Genomic DNA, 23688 nt, shown 5'->3' with positions numbered 1-23688 from the left:
TTCAAGCTGTAATCAAATGATTGAAATGGTATAACCATGCCTATTTGCGTATAAAACAAAATTCCACCTTATTGTTCATTTTACAGTTAATACAGTGCTTTCAAGGTATGGCATTTCTGGTCTAAAAACGAAAATAGCAGTCAATATACGGAATATCTTAGTGAATTTCAGAGGAGGCCTTACTGATAATAAAGTGCTCGGGTGCTAAAAGTTAATAAAAACAGCTCACTATTTCTTCAACTCACCATACACCTAATAAAAGTATTTTTAAAATTTCCGATATTAATCCACAAGGCATTGTTGAGATGCCGCTACATTCTCAAAAAGTCTCTTTTTGGTGTGCTCTATAAGCAGAGAGAATTATTGGTATATACAATGGAGTACACTATAGAGCCATAGTTAATGACTTTTTCGTGCCTGAATTGACGAATGTTGATGTGGACGACATATGGTTCCAACAAGATGGCGCTATATGCCATACGTTATGGGCCTGTGGCGTCTCCTCCTTGTCCGATTTAATACCGCTGGCGTTTGACATACGGCACCAATTGCTGCAAAACTTGGTCGAAAATTGGGCCGCTTGGCTGGAATTTATTTGAGTCAGCCGCGGCGGTAACCAGCACCAAATCATTTTTAAAACATAAAAGCAAACAATTTTTTTTATAATAAAGCTAAACACTTGACCATAACATTAAATAAAAATGCGTTTTATTTCTTCTTGAAAACCACATGTCTACAAAAACACTTTTTACAATAATTTTCTTTATTTTAGGCTTTAGCTGAGATTAAAAAAAACAGATAACGTTGACTGACCTAAATGCCGCTACATTAGGCCAATAATAATCAATTTTTTTTGTTCAAAAACCTAAACTGGTTAAGCTTTTATTGCACAAGTGTTGTGTGAACAACGTATTACTCATACGCCCCGGCAGTGCACTCAGGTATCGTGTCAATGTTAACTCGTGTGTCTATTCAAAATATTTTAGTTGATAAAACTGCACTAATTTTGTTTATTTTGCTTTATGTTGTTATAAAGAAGCTTTAGGTTGGCAAAATTGTTCAGTATATGCATCCTATGCAATAATTTCAATTCTAGCAGCATCTTTATGACCTAAATATAAAATTATTTCATTAGCATTTATCGTTTCACTATAATTATTAAACGCTCATCTAAAATTTTGTAAATTCAAATTATATTCTGTCAGTAAATAAAAACAACTTTCTGTCAATTTCAGGAATTGCTGCTTTTAATTAACAGAATTATCAACAAATTAAATTAATAGCCAAAGTGAAGTGAGCTCAGGCGTTTGTGAGCATATCTCGACGGCATAAACAAGTAAGTAAAAACATTTACAAGCATTTCATTTAAAAGCAATTCAGAGATGATTAGTTACACTACTAAATAAAATAACTTCAAAAACCATACAAACATACGCAGACTCACAAAACAACCACAACAGCAATAACAACTCACAACTGGAAACAATAGAGTTTAAATACAGCAAATGAAAGCATTCGCATCGAAAAGCGTTTTGTTTGCTAAATGAAAACAATTTGTGCGTGCAGAAAACTTTAGCAATCTAAATTGGCATGATATGTAAATATGTAATAATGTGTTGTGAAATTTTCAGTTCCGGTGTGCGGTTGTGCGCAAATTAAAAATATTATGCTGATACTGCCAGCTGGATGTCTCCTTTGCTACTGAAGCACATGCACATATGTAGATGCACACACATACACACTTTCAAATTTGTATAAGGCAGCATATGCGGGCGAAACCACATGTATTTTCACATAGTAGATATTTTAGATGCAAGCATGTGGGCTGGAGTACACGAGAGAAACCTTAGTCGATAAGATTTGTGGGCCGATAATATAGTTGGTTACTTTAATTCTAAGAAAACATGAGTAAAGTACAAATTTATAATAGGAAACTACTTTTTGGGCCTTCAAAAGCTATCCACGAAGTATCATAACAGTGCTGCGGGGGTTTAATTAATTTTTAAAAAATAATAAAAAAAACAAGTAAGGAAGAGCTAAGTTCGGATGTAACCGAACATTTTATACTCTCGCAAAGTCAAATGGTATACTCGTTTGAGATTTCTTTGTGGATTGACTGATATTTTGGGTAGAAGGTCAACTATAGGCACTGGGGTCCACATATTTAGTACTTAGGGGCTTGAACAGTTTTGGTTCGATTTAGACAATTTTTCGTCACAGGGTGGCATACATTAAACGTATTATTCACGCAAAGTTTTACCCCGATATAATCATTGTTACCTGATTTGCATAGTGGAAAGTGAAAGAATCAGATGGAATTGAAAATGGTGTTACATGGGAAGTAAGCGTGGTTGTAGTCCGATTTCGCCCATTTTCGCACTATGACATAGAAACATGAAAAGAACGTTATGCACCGAATTTGGTTGAAATCGGTTGAGCAGATCTCAAGATATGGGTTTTCACCTAAAAGTGGGCTGTGCCACGCCCACTGACTAATTTTGAACGCAGTTCCTATTAAGTCATCTCATACCATCCCAGAGATAAAATTTAATGTCCCTGGCGTGTTTAGTGATTGGTTTATCGCGCTTATAGTATTTTTTAACAGTACCTTTATATGGGGAGTGGGCTTGTCACCCGATTTCACCCATTTTCACACCGTCAATAGAGGTGCTAAAAACATTTGCTCCCAGTGAATTTTGTTATTATAGCTTTAGCTTTTTAACTACAGATGCCCCTCCCTAATGTGATCCTGTGTACCAAATAACAGTCTTGCATCTTATTGTGGAGCTTAGTTATGGCAATTTATTTGTGTTTGATTAATGGCGTTTTGTGGGCGTGGCAGTGGTCCGATTACGCCCATCTGCAATACCAACCGTCTCACGGCACCAAGAAACATGTCTACCAAGTTTCATAAAGAGATCTCAATTTTTACTCAAGTTACAGCTTGCACGGACGGACAGACGGACGGACCATTTTCCATTTTCAATTCAAATCAGGCAACAATGACTGTATCGGGATAAAACTTTGCGTGAGTAATGCGATTAAAGTATGCCAAAAATTGTCTAAATCGAACCAGAACTTTTCAAGCTCCTAAGTACTAAATATGTGGACCCCAGTGCCTATAGTTGACCTTCTACCGAAAATATCAGTCAATCCACAAAGAAATCTCAAACGAGTATACCATTTGACTCTGCGAGAGTATAAAATGTTCGGTTACATCCGAACTTAGCCCTTCCTTACTTGTTTAATATAAAGTTTTCCTAAGACCTGAACTTAGCCCTTCCTTACTTGTTTTGATTAAATTTAACGGACTTTAAACGAAATATATTTAAAAATGACTTGCAGTTCATATTATTTTTAGGGGAGTATTGCTACATGTTTAAATTTTTGTTCTCGATACAGTTTATAAGGTAAACAAATTATTATCATTAGAAAGCTTTAAGAGGGCCGTTCCCACGACAGTCGGGTCTACGTAACCGGAACGGACCCGGATTTATTCCGGCCAAGGACTGTCAACTCGGTAGAATTCTGCCGCTACAACAACAACAACAACAGGGCCTACAGTTGAAAATATTGCTCGATCGGGGTTGTCACCTGTTTAGAGTTTCGAGTTCAATAAAATTTATATGAATAAAAAATTTATAAAAATGGACCTCAAAATAAAGAGACTTACAATGGGAATTTTTTTTTTAGAAGTGTTGCCACTTGGTTTCAAAATGCAGAGGTTTACAAGTGGAAATATTTTTAAATACGATTGCTAGCTTCATTGATCTGATAACATGACTAAACAGGTTTAAGAAAGCTTTCTGTCAGAAATATTTGCAAGAAGGAGTTCAATTTCATGTCGACTCGACTGTAATTGAAAAATTAAAAGTATTCAATTTCAATTTCTTTTTACTAATTTAGAGCTCCACAAGCTTTATACCATCTCAGAACTCTGACGCATGTTGGTATGGAAAGAAACTTAAGAAGGACCACGGCCTACCAAGAAAGAATAAAACCGTTATCAAGTCAAATTTAAACTCCTTTGGAATCAGATCACCTTCTGCTCGGTGTATTCCATCAATTTTTTTAATTTTTAATACATTTCTGGTACTTGTGTGGGCATAGTTTGGAAGTATACGCTCCTTTGTTAGTTTTACTGATCAAAAGTATTGTTGCGCTCTAAGCTGCAGTACATATTTTATCTGCATCAATAAACATTAGATATGTTTTAGTAAGAGAATATTTAAATTATATACTAACTGGAACGGTATCTAATTTAATTCAATTTACAAATCTGGCTTTCATTGTCAGCCATTACTGGGATGATCGTTAGTAAATACGAACTAGTCACTTAGGTTCTGAGATATCAATCTGACACACTTCAGTTTCTCCCCAAGGAACTGCACATTTGTTAGAACCGCTAATATCGGACAACTATAAGATATAGCTGATCGATCAAAATCAAGTTAACTTTGTTACTTATAAGATATATTTACAAGATTTACAGATTTTATATTATTGTACAAGGCAACGGTACAATCTCCGAACAAAATGTTCAAATCGGACCGCTATAGTATTTAACTGACTATTTAACTATTTTTTATTTAACAAGGTATCGTCACGAAATTTGGCATAGATAATTACCTAAGGCTGTAGCGGTGTCTGGTATATATTGATCGGACCACAATAACATATAGCTGCCACTTAAACAGACCGATCGAAATTAAAAGAAAAATCTTTTTTTTACCGCTTTATGCAGCCGAGGCTAACGTTTCTTCTTGTTTTTAATGTACCTGGAACTAATATAATTTTATCACATCGAACACTTTTGAATTTTCTAACGGGGTGCTTTACTTAAGTACCCTCATATATTGGGTTTTGTTGTGAACTAAACTGTCAGCTGCATGTATTTACATATTTTGTGCTGCTCACAGTGTTTTTGTACGCTCGGCTGCTGCATTTGCGCCCGCTTCCAGTTTAAATGCCAAAAAGTTTGCTAAATTCACCGTTGACCTAATTCGAGTGCGGGCAAGTGTCGGCACAAATAACATTTAAGTACTTCACGCATACACACACACATATATGCACACATAGATAGGTTGAAGCATGTGGATCATAACCAGTGAACTGTAAATTTGTACACTAATTCGCTCACATTGGGAGTGTATGTATGTGAGTATACATATATGTGTGTATTATATATATTCGTACATATTTATATGTTACCGTTTAAAAATTTACTTTTAATTTGCTATTGAAAGTCAGCGTTTGCCAATTTGTAACGGTATTGTCGTGGCTGCTGCTCGCATCTTACTCCACCCTCAAAACTTTGCATGTGTGTGTGCGCGTTGCGCATTTCGATGTGGCAAAGTTGCAAGACGATGACACTTATTATTAAATTTTCGCATCTCTCTCATTAAAAACCCTGGCATCTTAATGAGCATCATTAGCAGTAAATTTCCGTTACAAACTTTGCGAACAAACAAAAGATTTGCACGAGGCGATGATTGGAAAAGTATTTTAAGTATGGAAAATAAAGCGAAAACATGTCATTCATTGATATTGTGCAAAGAAAATTGCGAATTCAAGGCAAAGTTAACGTTGCAACTCGGAGAGCCCGAAAGGTGCAGTGGAAGAATTAAAAATTTTTTTATTAAACAGAAAGTATGTTTTATAAAAGTTTATATGTGCGAAAATCCATTCATGGCTTATTAAAATGACAAATAATTAAATGGTTAAAAAATTAAAATAAATAAAAATTTTTGAGAAAACTTGTCAAATATACTACGATTACACAATTTTTTGTTTTATTAAAAAAAAAAAAAACAATCTGGCCACATGTTAAATAACTAATAGTATATGACATTGAAATTGAACAAAATTATATAACATATATCCAAACTAGAAAAAATAATAATTTATTAATTTCGAAGGGAAATTTACAACACAGAGTAAAGGTAACAATTTAAATTTAATCAAAGGCTAAACATAAATGTGATTGGAAATAGAGTTGTCACTAACTACTATTAATCAATCATCAAATTCCAAAAATGTGGCATAAATTTAAATGAACGATATTTAATATAGTGTTATTTCCAAAAAGGTCGTCTTTACAACGGCGTCAACCAATTTGGAACATGAAAACTGTCTCAAGAAATAAATGACTCAGCTTTTTTGTTTCTTAAAGATAGTGTTAGTTTAAACTTGTAATCTTACTACCAGCTGAATTTGCAAGCATAAATTACTGGACGTTTTTTCGTTAGCACTGCCTTTTTACAAGGCTTATTGATCTGCATGGGAATCCGAAAATCTAATAACAGTAAACCTACTTAACAATTTCTACAAAAGGAATAATACCAAAATTTAGTAAAATTTCATTGAAGATCGCGTATATAAAAATACTTAAAGAATAGAAAGGAGAAGAACCAAAAATTAGCTATGCAGTCCCCGGTCTCTCTAACTAAATCTAAATATTTAATCTTAATGTGCTCTGTTGCCGAAGTATAATTAAATAACTTTTTATTAAAAAATATTTTCGAATATACTGAACTTTATTCAACAACAGAGCCATTGTTCAGATAGCCTTGATAGCAATTTTTAGCAAAATTATTACCTCCCCCAAATGACCCAGATAATTTACCTGTAAAACCAAGACTTCATCGCTAAATAGCAGTCAGAAATCTATTGGAAACGTGGGCACTCAAGGGGAAATAACATTATTTCTTTTCTAAATAAATTGTATATTATTTAAAATCAATGTATGTATATATGTTCTACAGATATTCAAAAGTTATGTTACGCTTTTTATGGTAAACGAATGGTAACACCTCTACAAAATGGTCACATTCTTTCACTTTCATCAAGTTAATATAAGACAGCAGAACATATCCTAAATAGTGATTATATTATATTTATGATTCGTAATATTATAAGGGATACTACTCGTCGTATAGGCTTCCTTAGCTTCTTTTTCACGCAAACTAACAATAACATTCAATTATAGCTAATACTCAAATAAACTAAAAAGAAAAAGTACCTTGTCCAACATCTTATTAAGAAGTAAAACATAAAAGACAAAGCCTCAGTAAAAATATGGTAATTAAGGGTAAGTCGAAAATGTTATCTACAGTTATGTTGTACATATGTATTTTACGTTGTTACGTCTGAAGTCTGCCTGTAAACATTTCACTTCGCTTGTAAGCTGCTTACGAGTAAAAGTTGCCAGGGTGCTTAAAGGTTATTTTGTGGTTGGCAAAAAGTGCGGGAATAACTGTATTGTGTTAATAGTATCAAAAGGTTTTGCCAAACGTTTCTTTCTGAAATTTAAATAGCTTACAAGTAAATATATATTAATGAACTTAAAAAAAGTTTTAAACTTACAAAAGTAACCTATGTGTGTATTTTAATTCGGTAGAGAGGACCATTTAAATTATAATATTATTTCTCCATAGAATATAACTGCAAACTTTCTTAATAATTATAAACAACGTCCTCCCCTTCTTTCGTTCAAGCCGTCACAGATAATATAAGCTTATACAGTATGTACAAGTTTAACTTTACATAAATCTTTCGAAAAATGGCGAAGTTGTCAAAACGTATTAAAGTTTTGACTGACTTTAACGCTACGACACTATAGCGGATTAGACTGATAAGAAAATAATCATTATTATTCCATGCTGTATTGTACTTTTGAGAAACTAAAAAGCACTTTAAGCAAAAAACAAATCCTCGACTATTTGCCAAACCCCAAATCATAGGCTTCCTTAGTTTTTTACTTTTATTACTATGTTTAACTTTCCGTCAGCGAAAATTATACTTAAATCATCCGAAAATGAGATATACTTATGTGATATATGTTATTGGCTAAAAATTAGCCTAGTAGGCTATAATAAGAATTTTTATTAAAATACGCAAAAATGTAGTAAATGTAAGAACTTGTGAATAAAGATTTGTGGGATATATGTATATTTGGAAAAAAGATGCATGGAACTATTTATATGACTGGCGAATCTACTTGGATACAGTTAAAAAGCAGAATTAATTGCTTAAAAAATCGAAATTTTTTTATTCCAATCGGTAGTAATTTTCATGTTTCTTTCCGGCTACAATTGCCACTGCAACTACAACTAATACTCCTTATAAACATAAAAACAACAAATATGTGCAGCCACGCAAGCAAAATAAACAAAACAAATCTCTTCGGAAGCATTAATGCAAACATTTTAGAGCGAAAGTGTGTGAAGGGGAGAAGAAGCCGGAAGCAAAATTGCAAAAGTATGATCGCGCACAATCGTTTATGTATATGCATGTATATATTCGCGGGTATGTATGCATGTGTTTGTTTCCGTTTATGTTCTTGAGGCACACTCCGACAATCCCGTCAACAACAGATGCAACAATTTCTAAAATATTTAAAAGAGCTTCGAGTTCCTCTCAGTTGCTTCAATTGCACTCGATAGTGGTGGAGAGGATTGTTAGAGGGTGTGTACATACCGTTACTTGATTTGCAAGTAGAGCAATTAGATTTTAAAGGCAACAATCCTGCATTATTTCACTTGCTAACGAGAAGGCGCTCGTCAGTTGTGAGAACAGACTTTTTTCTCATGGAAACAGGGAATAACTTTATGTAAGGTGGTAGCTAAAAGAACTATGTTTGTTGTATGCAAATAAGAAAGTTGTGAAAATATGTAGTACACATACTCTTATTGCAATTAGTTGCACAGATTTTCTTCGGATTTCTTGTGGAAATGAAATTTATTCAACTTTTGAGTTACACAAACAGTAATCGAAAATAAAAATGGATAAAATGGTGTCGTATTAATAAAAAAAGGGGGAGGGAGAAATATAAGTTTTTTAAAAAGCAAAAAAAACATCATCGCTAACATCAGAAATAAATTTCCATATAAGAACTTGAGTTTAATCCGTCAATTTATATGGCAGGTTTATGGTTTCTTGAAAGGACGCGTGAGATACTAATTCGGGAAAAAATGAAAATTAGTTCGTGACGCTGATTATTTGTGTATGCTTGTATACTTTGTATAGTCTCCGACGATTTCTTCTGGGTTCATTATCTGGTCAGACTGAAATTGGTTTTTTTCAGGGGCGTACGCAAAGACCTCGTGTCGAACGAATTACATACTTACATGCTAGCGCTGATAGGAAACTATCGCAAAGTCGTACAATCACGGAATAAGGTAATTAACGCTCTCTTTTTGATTCGAACCGTACTTTGATTGTACAGCAGTATTTTAACAGAAACCCCCCTTGAAATTTGTTTTTGCGTACACCGCTGGGTTGCTTCTTAATAAGAAGTAATCTAAGATGGGGATCTACGTGCGTCGTCATGTCTTCGAAACACTTCAATTATTTTCCAACATATACAGATGCTCTGCATAATTACATAATACATATGTATATACGTGCTGTTATGAACCAATTTCAGGCATTATTCCATACCATTATATGTCATCTGAATGTATATGGTGTATTTTTAGCGGTAGAGAACTTTATATATGGTTAACTGTCAAATCAGCTGTCGAAAATTGGGGCATTATTTTTGAAACATAAATTTTTTTTTTCGAAGATCCGACTTGGTTCGCTTATAGCATATATCACAAAAGCACGATCAAAATATTATACATCGTTGACATAAGAAAAAAAGGAGGTGCTGTCAATATTTTTTCAAGAACTAATATATTAAACCATAATTATTAATGATTTTTTCAATAAGCCCAATTTCGAACTTCGAAGGCAAATATTTCCATGTTGGACGCTAACCTTTTAAAACGGACTTTTTTCTTTACGACTCAGCATACGACTCAATCTCTCGAAAAGTAGTGATTTGGTCCAATGCATAATTTTCAAAAACTAAAGATAGATATGTACTGTATGGAAATAATTCGAGGTTTTTGGCACACTACGTCAATATCAATCATCTAGCTGATACCAAACATTTTTTTTGGCAGAACGGCGCAATATGGACAAGGCACATAACCATAGTTTTTCGGGGCGAATCATATCAATAAACGCGTCTTCTATCACCTAGGTAATCTGATTTGAGTCTGTTAGACTAGAATTTTAATATTTGGTCTACGATGATACACCAACTACGACTGAACAGAACAAAATCAATTAATCTGTGCGCCGAATACTATTATTGGAAACCCTGTATAATTTAATTATATTTTAAATAAAAGTAATGTACTTAAAAAAAAACAGCCCTTTATCAACCCACCGATGCTATCGATATATTGTAATTCGATTATCGACTTATTGTAATTCTGAAGATTACCCTTATATTGAAAGTGAAACAGTTATCGTCATACATTTTGTGCGTAAGAATCTTATATAAAAATAGGCGTGGAATTTACCTTGTGCAATGCTTTATTTTCAGAAAATATGATTATTCAGAAACCCTCAAACACTTTTTATTGACGACTGAGTTTATTTTCCAGAAGTCCAGAGTTTCAAGAAATTCTCTTTCCACTCGTGGTATGCATCTTAAAGGTACTACGAAGTAGCAGAAGCTGCGCCATGTTTAAAATCTTCCTCGATTGGCTGGATGCCGAGTTTACGCCAAACCTTTTCCTACTAAAAATAGGATAGGTTGTTTGAAATCAATTCAAACAATTATTTTTAAATTACTTACTTAGCTTTAAATATCGTCTATAGTATTAGAGTGCAAGCACACTTTAATTCTCTTTTCCAGTGTTTCGCAGCTAATTCGCAACAATTGTTTAGCACTTTTACAAAGTAAATTTTGCCGCACAGATGTTGTCATTCTCTTTTGTTCGTGTGTTCTTTGCCACTCTATATAGTCAGTGCAAATTGAGTTTCAATTTACTGAGCGCCAGCAAAGCGGTATGGAAGTGAATGCTTGCAAATGCCATTGATTGACTTAGTTGCCAGCGCAAGAGGCTTAATTACATAGTTGCATCTTTGTGCGTGCAAAGGATATCAAAGTAAAAGCACGAAGTAAATTGCAAAAAAATATCGCTATTGCCGTTAATGAACTGAAAATTGGCGAGAGGAATGATACCAATTGTTGTTAGAGAATTTATTTCCGGTTTCAATTTAAAAGCTAAATAATTGGATTAATCAGTGGTTTAGGTCCCGATATGTAAATAAACAAGTAAGGAAGGGCTAAGTTCGGATGTAACACTTTATACTCTCGCAAAGTCAAATGGTATACTCGTTTGAGATTTCTTTGTGGATTGACTGATATTTTCGGTAGAAGGTCAACTATAGGCACTGGGGTCCACATATTTAGTAGTTAGGGGCTTGAACACTTTTGGTTCGATTTTGACAATTTTTGGTCACAAGGTGGCATACTTTAAGCGTATTATTCACGCAAAGTTTTACCCCGGTATAATCATTGTTATTTTGATATGCATAGTGGAAAGTGAAAGAATCAGATGAAATTGAAAATGGTGTTATATGGGAAATAGGCGTGTTTCGCGGTGCCACGCCCACTGACTAATTTTGAACGCAGTTCCTATTAAGTCATCTCATACCATCCCAGAGATAAAATTTAATGTCTCTGGCGTGTTTAGTGATTGGTTTATCGCGCTTATAGTATTTTTTAACAGTACCTTTATATGGGGAGTGGGCTTGTCACCCGATTTCACCCATTTTCACACCGTCAATAGAGGTGCTAAAAACATTTGCTCCCAGTGAATTTTGTTATTATAGCTTTAGCTTTTTACCTGCAGATGCCCCTCCCTAATGTGATCCTGTGTACCAAATAACAGTCTTGCATCTTATTGTGGAGCTTAGTTATGGCAATTTATTTGTTTTTGATTAATCGCGTTTTGTGGGCGTGGCAGTGGTCCGATAACGCCCATCTGCAATACCAACCGTCTCACCAAGAAACAAGTCTACCAAGTTTTATAAAGATATCTCAATTTTTACTCAAGTTAGAGCTTGCACGGACGGACGGACGGACAGACAGTCACCCGGATTTCAACTCGTCTCTTCATCCTGATCATTTATATATACATAACCCTATATCTAACTCGATTAGTTTTAGGTGATACAAACAACCGTTAGGTGAACAAAACTATTATAATCTGTAGCAACAGGTTGCGAGAGTATAAAAATAGTGGGTTTAAAACTACTAGTTTGGAGTTTTAAATTATATTTTAAGACTTCGGAGGGAAATTTACGCGGTTAAAAGGAGTTAGAATAAAACCCTTCGATTTAGAGAGTGGCGAATAGAACACACAACTGGAATAAATCATATACAGTGGCATAATCAAAGACAAATAAAATAAAAACAAGAAAAAAAGTTAACATCGGTTGCGCCGAAGCTATAATACCCTTCACAAATACAAAGGCCCCTTACAAGAACATGATTCCAAACGTTCAATTTGTATGGCAGTTATATAATATACCTAGTGATCTGATCTGACTAATTTCTGTGGAGAATAATTTGTTGCCTTAAGCAATAACTCGTGCCTAATTTCGTGAAGATACCTCGTCAAATAAAAAAAAATTCCATTCAAGCACTTTACTCCGATCGTTCAGTTAATATGGCAGCTATATGCTATAGTCGTCCGATCTATACACAGTTTTCCATACAAACACTTGATTCCGATTGTTGAGTTTGTATGACAGCTATATGCTATAGTGGTACGATATCGGCCGTTCCGACAAATGAGCAGCTTCTTTGTTAGAAAAGGACAGGTGCAAAATTTCAGATCGATATCTCAAAAACTGAGGGACTAGTTCGCGTATATACAGACGGACAGACGGACGGACAGACAGACGGGCATGGCTAAATCAACTCAGCTCGTCACGGTGATCATTTATATATATACTTTATAGGGTCTAAAACGTTTCCTTCTGTGTGTTACAAACTTCGTGGCAAAATTAATATGCCCTGTTCAGGGTATAAATATTTACATAACTTGATAACAGCGCTGAAATGGGCAAAGAAGTGCCGTGTCGAAAACAGCTAGTATATATTTGGTATTCACAACAGCGCAACTTACCAACTCATTAAGAAATTTCACGCAACTGTGAAACTCTGGCACTTCATTAATATTTAATTGGTAAATATTGTACAAGTAGTTCATATGTACATACAAGTACATCTGTATGAGTGCTTCCTCATTCGTATGTCTATCTGTTTGTCATAATTTTTCGGTTGAGATCGCTATCCTCTTTGTCTTATTTTATATAAACAGAAAATCTTTTGTCCTCACACTCAAAGAATAATAAACAATTGAGATTATTCAGCACTTTCTACGAACTTATGAGTGACATACATACAAATATTTGAACATAACTGTAATTACTAATTAACATAATTGTTTTCATATTCTTCCCTTTCAGAAAAATGTTGAATAGTTCTTCATTAATTACCTCGTCAATAAAGAGGTAACACGAAACCGCAATTACGGTAAATGTAAGTGATATTGCTTTGTCTTGATTAATATTAATTACTTATAATATAATATGAACACATTTATATTTACAATTACAAAGAATATATGTATGTATGTGTGTATAATATCATCGTCTTCGGTTGAGTATTTGGGCCGTTTTTACGACACACGTTTAAGAACGATCTCCACAGAAGCCTGAGAGCGCTTTTCGGAAACGATGGATTTGAAAAAAAATGTCATTGGAATCTCAAGCAAACTCTTAATCACGATTCTATCATATAAGGTTGTGTCTATAGCCTAAAAACCACAATTCGACCAAAAATATGCGATATAAATCTTTAAAATCGAATAACCGTTTTGAAGATCCAGAGCCAAAATTAAATGAAAGTCTTTTCCGAACGAAATTGGTATAAATTGCTTATAGTCTCAGAGAAGACAATCCCGATATGAGAAAAATTCTGTTGTTTTCATTATTAATCTACAGATATAATAATGTTTTCAAACTCAATGCTCAATCTGAATTGTGTGCAATTTAAGGCCTTAGAAAGCAACGTATCTAACATATCATTGGTATAAAGGAAAGCAACTGGCATAATGAGAGACCACTCTGAAAAAATATCTATTATTCTATTGAATAGAATAAGAGTGAGCTGTTCTGCCAATCCCAAAGGTGGAATGCTTTAAATGCTAAATTGATATTTCTTATTTATATATACTTGTACAATACATAAATTTGTCCAGTCGATTCATAAGGAAAAAGTATCTAACCTGTTCCATAAATTACTTTATAATTTAAGCAAACTCTTTTCCCAGTTCAACTTATCACATGTTAAGCTAATTGTAACGGTATATTCACTAGCATATTACAACCTTTAGGTGTCTTAAAGTCTCAATACAACCGATACTCGTTCCACATGTGAGTCTCATTCTTACTTTTAACAAATTCAATTTATTTGATACATCTACAAGTATTTCCTGACTTCCAACGAATTTTTTATAAATTTTGTGCCGAGATTTAAATAAACTCCAAATCTAAATGACACATGTGTGAATAGGCGCTGAACGTGACTGAAATAATAATGCAAATTTTGCAAGCGAGAAAACAAAAGTTTTTGCAAGCGAAAACATATTACGAAAATGAGTAGCCAAATAAAGCAAACCTTTTGGTAAAGAACAAATAAATAAATCTGCTAAAATATAAGCTAATCTAAATTCGGTCGGAAAGTGTTGTGAATGCATGAATTTACGCCTACAAATTTGGTTTGGCTTAAAACAGGGTTCAGAGTAATTTGTTGTTGCCATTACATTTACAAAGTTAGCTAGTGCTTTGCGAGCTACAGATGTTCACACAAGCATATTTACATGCTCACTTTCACTTCTGTTTATTTATGCATGGCCTCAATGTCAATGACATGGGAACAATATTTGCTAAATTCGCATTAAAAAAGTTTCCGAAAAAATTCCCAAAAAAGTTTCAAATTTAGAAGGAAACAACATCATTATTTGAAATCACAAAGTTTACCGCAACATAAACCAAAGAAATGGAATATACAAATTTGCTTGGGTACTTGTAAATAAGAAGGAATGTTAGGTGCAGAGGTTCTTGAACTCCGATACGAGTTTTTCATAGTTTCCTTTCACGTTTTGAGAGCGAAAAGTTTTTGTTTTAATATTATATTAAGGGTTTTACTTTCACGCATTTTTCTTTATTTTTGCAGCAGTTCCATCGAATAACTGTTTGTTTAGCTTTAATCCTAAATTGAGAAAATTGATACGAAGCTCCACACAAACATTAGCCATTAAAATCAATAGAGCGAGGGTGTTCCACTCAAACGTTTGGCAGAAGAGGGAGAATTTGAAGCGCTGTACGTATGGCGTGTCTCGACGCGCATTACTAAACGTCAATAATAGCTTTTGGGTTTTTTTGTGAAAAGTGAATGCTATTTTCGTGCTGAAATATTTTGGGGTTCTCCACAAAGGATTGCAGTTTTAGCGACGTTGCATAGCTTTTAGTCGTACGAGCATACATACCGTTATTGTTGTTGTTAGATTGTAAGTGGTATAGGATTGCTGCAGAGGAAGCTGCGGTTGCATATATATTTATGTTCACATGCGTTACTATTAAGCCCAGTATAAATGAAAGTTGCGCCAGCAATCACTGAACTAGTTAGATTCGGTCTAATACAAGTTCACCAATGTTGTCATTCAAAGACTTATATCGCCATAAAAAGTGGAAGTAATTTCAGTGAAAGCTTACCCGAAAGCTCACCCAGAAGCTTCCAATTATTGAAAACTGGTGCTTATAAATTTTTTCTATTTTATTTGCCAAGTTTCTTCTTACATTTAATTCGTCTTGAAGTTGGCTTTTATAAGCAGGTATTTCATGACCGAAACACATACATGTATTATGAAGCGGCTATGAATACTGCTTAGTACTACATCAATATATACAACCTATACTAATTTTATGGAGAGGAAATATTTGATTGTTTGTTTGTTTGAATTGAATGGGCTACAAAACAACTTGACGGGTTTTAAAATTTCTTTTACATTTGGGAAGCTACACTCTCTTCAGTGAACATAGGCCATATATTTAATTTTCGAAAAACGAAGTTAGCAATCCTTACTAAAACGCCAATAAAGTAATGTTTTTATCTACAAAACGTGACAGCATTCATCTTACTGTTATAGTTACGTCACAATAAGTGTTCTTTTATTTTCGAGACTGATTCAGTAACTTTATTTAACTTTTTGAATTATTCTCTTCGCACATTCCATTCGAAAGATATCACGAAGATGAAGATGTATTACTTTGTTGATTTGTGGAAATTGAGCTTTGAACACAAAGGCGACTACGCGACACGACTGCTCGACAGCGGAATCTTCTTATCTGCAAATTTCGCCTGCTTCATGAATATTTTGAAGACGGCAGCGACATATCAAACAGCTGATGTACACAATTTCGTTGTTGCCGTACTAAAACCTTTCACTTCCACGATATTTAAATATTTGGTTCAAAATAAAGTTTTTTGTGGAAATTTATTTGTTGATTTATTTATTATTAATTATAAATTGTTGTTACAAATGATATATCAGTGCTATTTTATGATTCTGTTGGTAAAATAGGGTTAGACTTGTTAGAGTTTGAATAATTTAATATTTCACATATTAGTGACAACACTACAGCTGCCCATTGTCGTCGGCAAAATTAGAAATGATTTTAATGTAAGTCTTGCTGTTGTCTAAATAACTGTGGCCAGAAGAAGGTGTGTATTTTAATATTTGACAGATGCTGCCTGTCGCTTGTTGTCTTCTATGTGTTTAATTCTTGAAGATTAGGTTCGGAGCCAAGTAGTTTGTCGGGAACTTTCGTTAAGTTTATACTGTTGTATTGTCTAATAACATTTAATGCAAACAATTATTTCTTAAATTATGATGCTGGAGGTTTGAAAACATCTACTTTGACAGCGACTAGCAGTTAAAGATTCTAAGCACTTACCTTCCTGACCAAAATAGGGTGATTATTACCAAACTACCCTATAACTTTTAAATTATTCAATATGGACATAATTGAAATGTCAAAGCCTACAACAGTTAGATCGGGTGCGGTTCGTAACTGCTTAGATGACCCCTATATCTCTTCTTTCAATTTTTTGTCGATCTCTTGAGGAAAATTCTTTCATATGGGACATATTGAAAATAACTAGTGTATCCTACTACCTGGTACTGTGAAAATAGGGCTTTGTGCGTCTCAACAATTGAGGGGTAAAGAGAAATTGAAGCTGTTTGTTTGCTTTGGAATCGTAATTAAACCCGTATTTTTTATTCATGGATAGAATAAATGCAAATAAACAGAAGTCAAAAAACTTTGGAAGTCATTTAATACTTTTACTCAGAACAAACGAGAAACAAAAACAAAAAAATTTGTCAGACTCAACTTCTAAAAATGAGACTAATCTAAAATTTATAAATAACTCTGTTTGGAAGCATAATCTATAATCTCTTTAATGCTAATACTCTATCTGGCAGCAAATGTGGGTAAAGTCGATTCGATCAGATTGGTATTCACTCACATAAATTTTGGACTCTATGATTATGATTAGTTCTTCCAAACTTGGATGCCTTCCTTCTCTTTTCTGAATATAACATCAGTGAGGCGGTACTAAAACTAAATAGTAAAATATTGAATATACCATATATTAGTAAGCTGTTTTAGGGTTCTGTACTTATACATACCATTTGGCATGGTGGTAATCTGTCTCTCTAGAGAAAAAGCTTTCTCTCTATAAATGAAATAAATAATTCAAATTTTTCCAAACATATACTGGTACACTCTTCACCATCTTATAAGTTATTACAGCTAGTCAAATCAGTAACTAGTAAGTTCCTATATGAGGGTTGCCGGATTTCTACAGCTGGGCGTACATTCATTCCGTTCTTTTAAGTGCACAAACACTATATATATTCTATATATGGTAGTATTTACATATTTACATAAAAGTGCTTTTAAGGGAGTACAAAAATTCGTTGTGGTTGATGATCCAGAATGCTGTGTATCGGTAATTGACACTAACGGTACGCGCCGGGGTGTATTGACATGAAATAAAACGATAAATGTGAGGAAACGGTTGAAATAGTCTGGGAAATTTTAGTGCAAGAGGGAATACTTTACCAAATAAGTTTGTTGGCGTCTAGGCCATAGTTAGAAGAGAGTTTCGCCTTTTAATTTGTTTTCATTTGTGCCATTTGACCTATGAGACTGACTCAACTCAAACATAAACTTCAACAAATATGTTATCATACTTCTGGTTATGTTTAACTGATTTCAGTGTTTCTAAAACAGCTCAATGAGAACATTAACTCAATGTCAGTTCTTCCATTGTCGATTAGTTGAAATAAGAAATCGAGAGGATAGCTGTTCGCTAGAACTTAAGCTTGTTTAGTAGCCCGTAATAAGTTCGTAGTGCAACGGCAACTAATTTTTTAGAGCTTTCCTACTAAAAAGAAATTTTCTTTAAACTAAACTACAAAAGGCCGTTTTAAACTTTTTAACTGCTCGGTTTTCAACTTCTTGAGTTTTAACAATTCCAAATTCGTATTCTGGGAAAGACATACCTATAGAAAATAAGTTGCAGTATTTTATAGTTGCTGTCGGCAGAGTGATCGGGAGACTCTACTTCAATTTTTATCTGTGAAAATATTAACTGATTCTAAACGCGGACTCGATTAGAAGCAAATATCGCCTGCAACATTTTGGTTATGCTCAATGGGATATTTCTGAGAATGGTTCTCTGTTGGGGAGCATCCACTTTGCAATGTTTAGTCGTCTCTACTAAATCTTGTAGGTGATTATGGTAAAAGCCTTTGTTTTGTATAATATAAACTTATAGGTAGTATGATATTGACAAATCTGAAAATCAAAACGAATTTGGTTTAGAACAACTTAATAATCTATAGTTTAGATATATGTTTGACAATTAATTACACAGGTTATGTCATATGAGCAATCACTGAGAAAAAGAGAATTTAAACAGCGTTAGAAAAGCTGAATTTATGATAACATACTAGAAGAGGGTTAGGTTAGGGTTATGGGTAGTACGGTTGAACCAAAATCGATGGATCTCACTTGGATATACATTTGTCCTTTGTGATACGCAAAAACTCCTTTAAGTGACTCAACTCATAGATAGACAAAGCGTTGGAACTCACCAGCTTCGCCTTCTCCAAAGGTGTGTCTACCGATATATTGCAATCTCAGTCTGACATAAGACGGACAATAGAGGAGAAAATGCCAAATATTTCCACCTCGCCTTCCTACATACAGCTTTGGCAAAAACCGTCCGACAAAATATTGTATATATAATATTATATTATATAGTCATATTGCGTGTATACCTAGAGGACAGTGTTCAGTCATAATACCTAAAATTGCGGCGATTTTTTAAGTGCAAGTAGTTCGGAGGACCTCTTATGGTTCACTTTAGGCCAAAAGGATCTCGTAGTCGCACAAGCTCTGTTTGTTGACCAGCGCCTGTCAAGCGCTAGACCCTAAGAGGACATCAGACAACCGATTCGCTTCCAATCTGGTGAAATTGAACTATAAGAACGTTTGGAGCTCAAAATTGATTTATCGGTTAAAATTGTTATAAAAAAGGTGTTGGAAGGTTTTAGAGGAAGATTAATAAGAATATTTGTAGTCACCGCTCAGAGGGCTTTAGGGGACTTCTCCCTTATCCAGAAGTAGAAAACAAGAGAAATTGTTCTTTTTATCAAGAACTCTCTTGAGCTTTTTATAAAGAGTTGATAATTCCAGAGTCGATTAAAGCTTTAGGACCCAAGCTGTTACGTATTGCAACTAAACATATTTTAATAATGTATAAATATATTTATACTATATTTGTAATTTCGCTTTCCGGTTCCTAGTATATTTGACGTATTCAAATTTATTAAGGATAAGCGAAAAACATTTAAATAGTTAATTATAACCGCAAAAGCTCAGCACACAATAAAAAACTGGATTATGTCTGTCATAAAAGAGCTTATTAATCTGTTTGAAAAAACTGGTATATGAAATATTAACTCAAACATATTAATTAAAGCTGAATAGATTTTAATGATTCACACACTTTGGATTTTATCGCATTTTAAAAATGTTTGCTGCGTTCGCTTGTTGGCGTCATTAACGGTGATTAATAGCGCTTGTGGATAATTGTGTATGGGCGAATAAAAAAGCAATCAAGTGGCGATAATTAAATGCGGTAAATTGAATAAACTCGATAAAATATGAATTGGCTTATTAACTTTTTAATGTGTTTCTGTGTGTGTAATTTTATTTGAGTAATTGGAAGTGTGAGTAATGATAAAAATAAATTAATATTTAAATTGTAGATTTAATTTTTATTAATAAACATTTTAAAATTATATCTCGATACCAAGGAAACATTAATAACACAGCTCTACAAAAAAAACTATATTTTTTTGTTGCCCAGATTACGAAATTATTTATTAAAATATTGAATGAGCTCCTGTTTGTATGATAAGTGCATATCCTATATTTTAATCAATTTTCGGAATATTAGTAATAAAATTTATTTTCCGAGTTTTGATAAGAGTTCTGCTCACCCTTTTCGCCTATACAAAATCACTTTCACTCATAAGCAAAGCGTTGGACATGGAAAGATATGGTTCTAATGATGTACATTTGTAGCAAATTTCCAAATCTTCGTATGGCAAAGTTGAAAGGTGCAATATTTGTTGGACCCCAAATATGGTTATTCATGAAAGACGCAGATTTTATCAAAGTTATGACTGTTTCAGAAACTAAAGTTTGAAGGAAAAGTTTAGTTTTGATAGTCGAAAATTTTAAATTGTATTAGTAATTACAAAGCACCAAATTATAAAATAATTGTGCAAACTTTTCTTTCAGACTCTCGTCAGATCGTCACATGATGGCAGATTACTTTTGGTTCTTTAAAAAAGATTGTCAACTGAAAATCTATAAAAGAAATGTTCATAAAATGTTTTATTGAAATATAACATATATTTTCGATGTATATCTCTATGCTCATCGGTGACTTAACCGCAACGTCTATCAGCAGCTGATTTAGCATCGGCATTGGCCGAGTGTTCTCGAATCTGTGTATTATTTATAAAGTTTTAGTAAAATAAATGGAATGACCAGTCAAAATATAAGAAATTGTTATTATATCGGATTCGTTTAACTTCACGCTATGGTATTTATTCTTGCGTTACGATGTGTTAGGAAAATCGTGTGACATTTTTGGCTTTGGCTGATTTCTTCAGATTAAACGACTTCTTAATTAAATTTTTATATTTTAATTCTAAAATGATATTTGTCTTTCTCACAGCTATAACACTCGTAAAGTTTCTTTATTGAAGAGAATATTGCTTGCTTATCAGGTGGAACCATAGTTTTGTGACCACAGGAGTATTGGAATAAAAAAAGTATACAAATAACAATTATAATTTGCAGACAATCCGATCTGGAAACCTTTTTTCTCGCACTTAGCTCGAAGAAACGAAATTACCTAATTGATAAAAATTAGAATATCATTGTATACTCGTACTCACTTTTCCTTCCTCATTATAAAAAAATAAAATTTAATAAATTACACTGGTTTACAATGATTTTGTTGACCTAGATGTAAGATCGATTTTATTTTTGCTCACAGTTTATAACAGTATCAATGACTTTGTAATATTTGCTCTCAAAATCAGATAGCATGAATCAAAATAACATATATACATATTTAAACATAATATATATGGGTCATACCATTGAAAATTTACATTCAAAATTTTTTTTCGTACAAAACATTTTTTAATAATCTTTGAGGTAAAATATTGGACACGTACCTTTAAACATTTGCATTAACGAGTAAACGTATTTCATTTTATATATACTTGTACAAATAATTTTACAACCTATTTTTTACAATTTTTTCTCAGTTTAAATGGCTTTCTACAATAATTAACTGTTAATCGATAAAATAATTAATTGCCTTAAGCTATCAAAGTTCAAAATGATCGATCAAATAGTTAATCGATTATATCGGAAAAGAAAAATTCCAGGTGCTTAACAGTTTTAACGTCTTTTGAGAAAAATTAATCGTTAATAGATAAGCCAATTGAGATTTCTTTAAATAGTTATCGATAAAATAATTAATTGATTATATTGAGTAGAAAAAATACTTAGCAAAAAAGAATATGCATTAGATAAATGTTATTAGATAGGACAATAAACTGTCCTCAAAACAAAACCCGATAAAATAAAGAAACAATAATACCAATGCGTCCAGCCAGATATATTCGCTACAAATAAATCCGATAGCGTCAGAAACTCACTTAAAGTTAGTTACTTAAAGTAAAAATTATATATGTAAGTGCTGCTTCACATTTACTGAGGTAGCGTATTTCTACTAACAAATAGAAACTCAAAAATATATCATTGAGCTAAATAGTAAGTTCGATTAACCTAACCTAACCTATAAGAGGTGTGTTCAAAAGAAAAGCTGAACTTGGATTTTTCACGGGCTGTGTCCATTCGATTATCGATATTTTGGTTTTGTTATAATCGGAGACATATGTTTATCAAGCGCTTTGGATCCAATTTCGATTAGTAGTTTGTTTTTGACAGCAGAAAAGGTTAGTCACGTTTTTGTGTGCTCTTCGTTTTTTGATTTTTTTTTGCAAATAATTGAGCAAAAGCAACATCGCATTAGTATCAGTACTCAGGAGTTATTTAATGACGTCAACAACGATACGGGTTTGCTCAAACGGGTCATAACTGGTGTCGAAACGTTGAAACCAAGTCCCAATCACCCCAATGGAAGCTGCAAAATGAACCAAGATCCAAAAATACACACCAACTTCGATCAGATGTGAAGGTTTTGATTACAATAATGTAGTGCATCATGAGTTCCTGCCAAAAGGTTGTACAGTTAATAAAAAATTCCAACGTTTGCGTGAAACAATACGGCTCAAACGATCGGAATTGTGAAGAAACACATAAATGCTTTTTCGTGATTTTTTGGTCAAAAACAAAACCGTAATCATGCCTCAGTCACTGTATTCGCCAGATTTGTCTCCCTGAGACCTTTTCTTATTGCCAAAATAGATGAAACTAATAAAGGAAAGCGTTTTGTGCTTTTCAGAAGGGCTTCGGTATTAAAAAAAGCATTGCCACAAGTGTCTTTTATCCGAGGGGGATTACTTTGAAGGGAACAAAATAGTTATTGATGAATAAAAAGGTAATCTTCAAAAAATCAAAATTTACTTTTTCTTTTGAACACACCTCGTATACAAACAAATAAGTGAAAAAAATGTATTTGATATAAAATGCATTGAGTGCAGGCGCAGCATTATAAATCAAGTCTATAGTATATTTCGATTTCATGTGAACCCGCCATTTGTATTTATAAAATACTAAACTCTTCAATGGGATTTTTCAATGCTGTCTATTCGAGCTTTTAAATAATACAAAAATCCAATTCGTTTGCAATTCACACTCCCCATTGTGCCAAATCAGCGCGCTGATATGTCATTCAAAGCTAAAACTAAGGCTGTATGCAAAAAAATTAACAAAAACAAAAACAAAGGCGAATGTTACAATTTTATAAAATTTAATCGCATTAAAAAGGAGCCAAAACATTTCAAAGAATTTCGTGCAATAAAATGCGACAACAGTGCAATCCTACCTGTGCAGGTATTTACACATATATGTACATACATATTTGTAAGAATGTAAGTGAATTAAAGCGCGCCTGCATTAAAATGCAACACTGCACTTTGACTG

General features: G+C 33.4%; 1 protein-coding gene across 2 annotated transcripts in view; it reads left to right on the top strand.

The window, feature by feature from the left end:
• The window catches only part of LOC106616408 (speract receptor), a 110916-nt gene that overhangs the window by 26267 nt on the left and 60961 nt on the right, over window positions 1–23688 (top strand). The window contains exons 2-3 of one of the 2 annotated variants that reach the window (XM_036360479.2): window positions 1236–1336; window positions 13321–13393. The gene's annotated coding sequence lies outside the window, so the exon portion shown is untranslated. The remainder of the gene's footprint in view (window positions 1–1235; window positions 1337–13320; window positions 13394–23688) is intronic. The other variant, XM_036360480.2, reaches the window with a different exon arrangement.

This window comes from Bactrocera oleae, chromosome 6, assembly GCF_042242935.1.
Source record: "Bactrocera oleae isolate idBacOlea1 chromosome 6, idBacOlea1, whole genome shotgun sequence".
In the NCBI taxonomy this organism is placed as follows: Eukaryota; Metazoa; Arthropoda; class Insecta; order Diptera; family Tephritidae; genus Bactrocera; species Bactrocera oleae.
The sequence above is the reverse complement of the archived record's forward strand: the minus strand, read 5'-3'. Positions and strand labels throughout refer to the sequence as shown.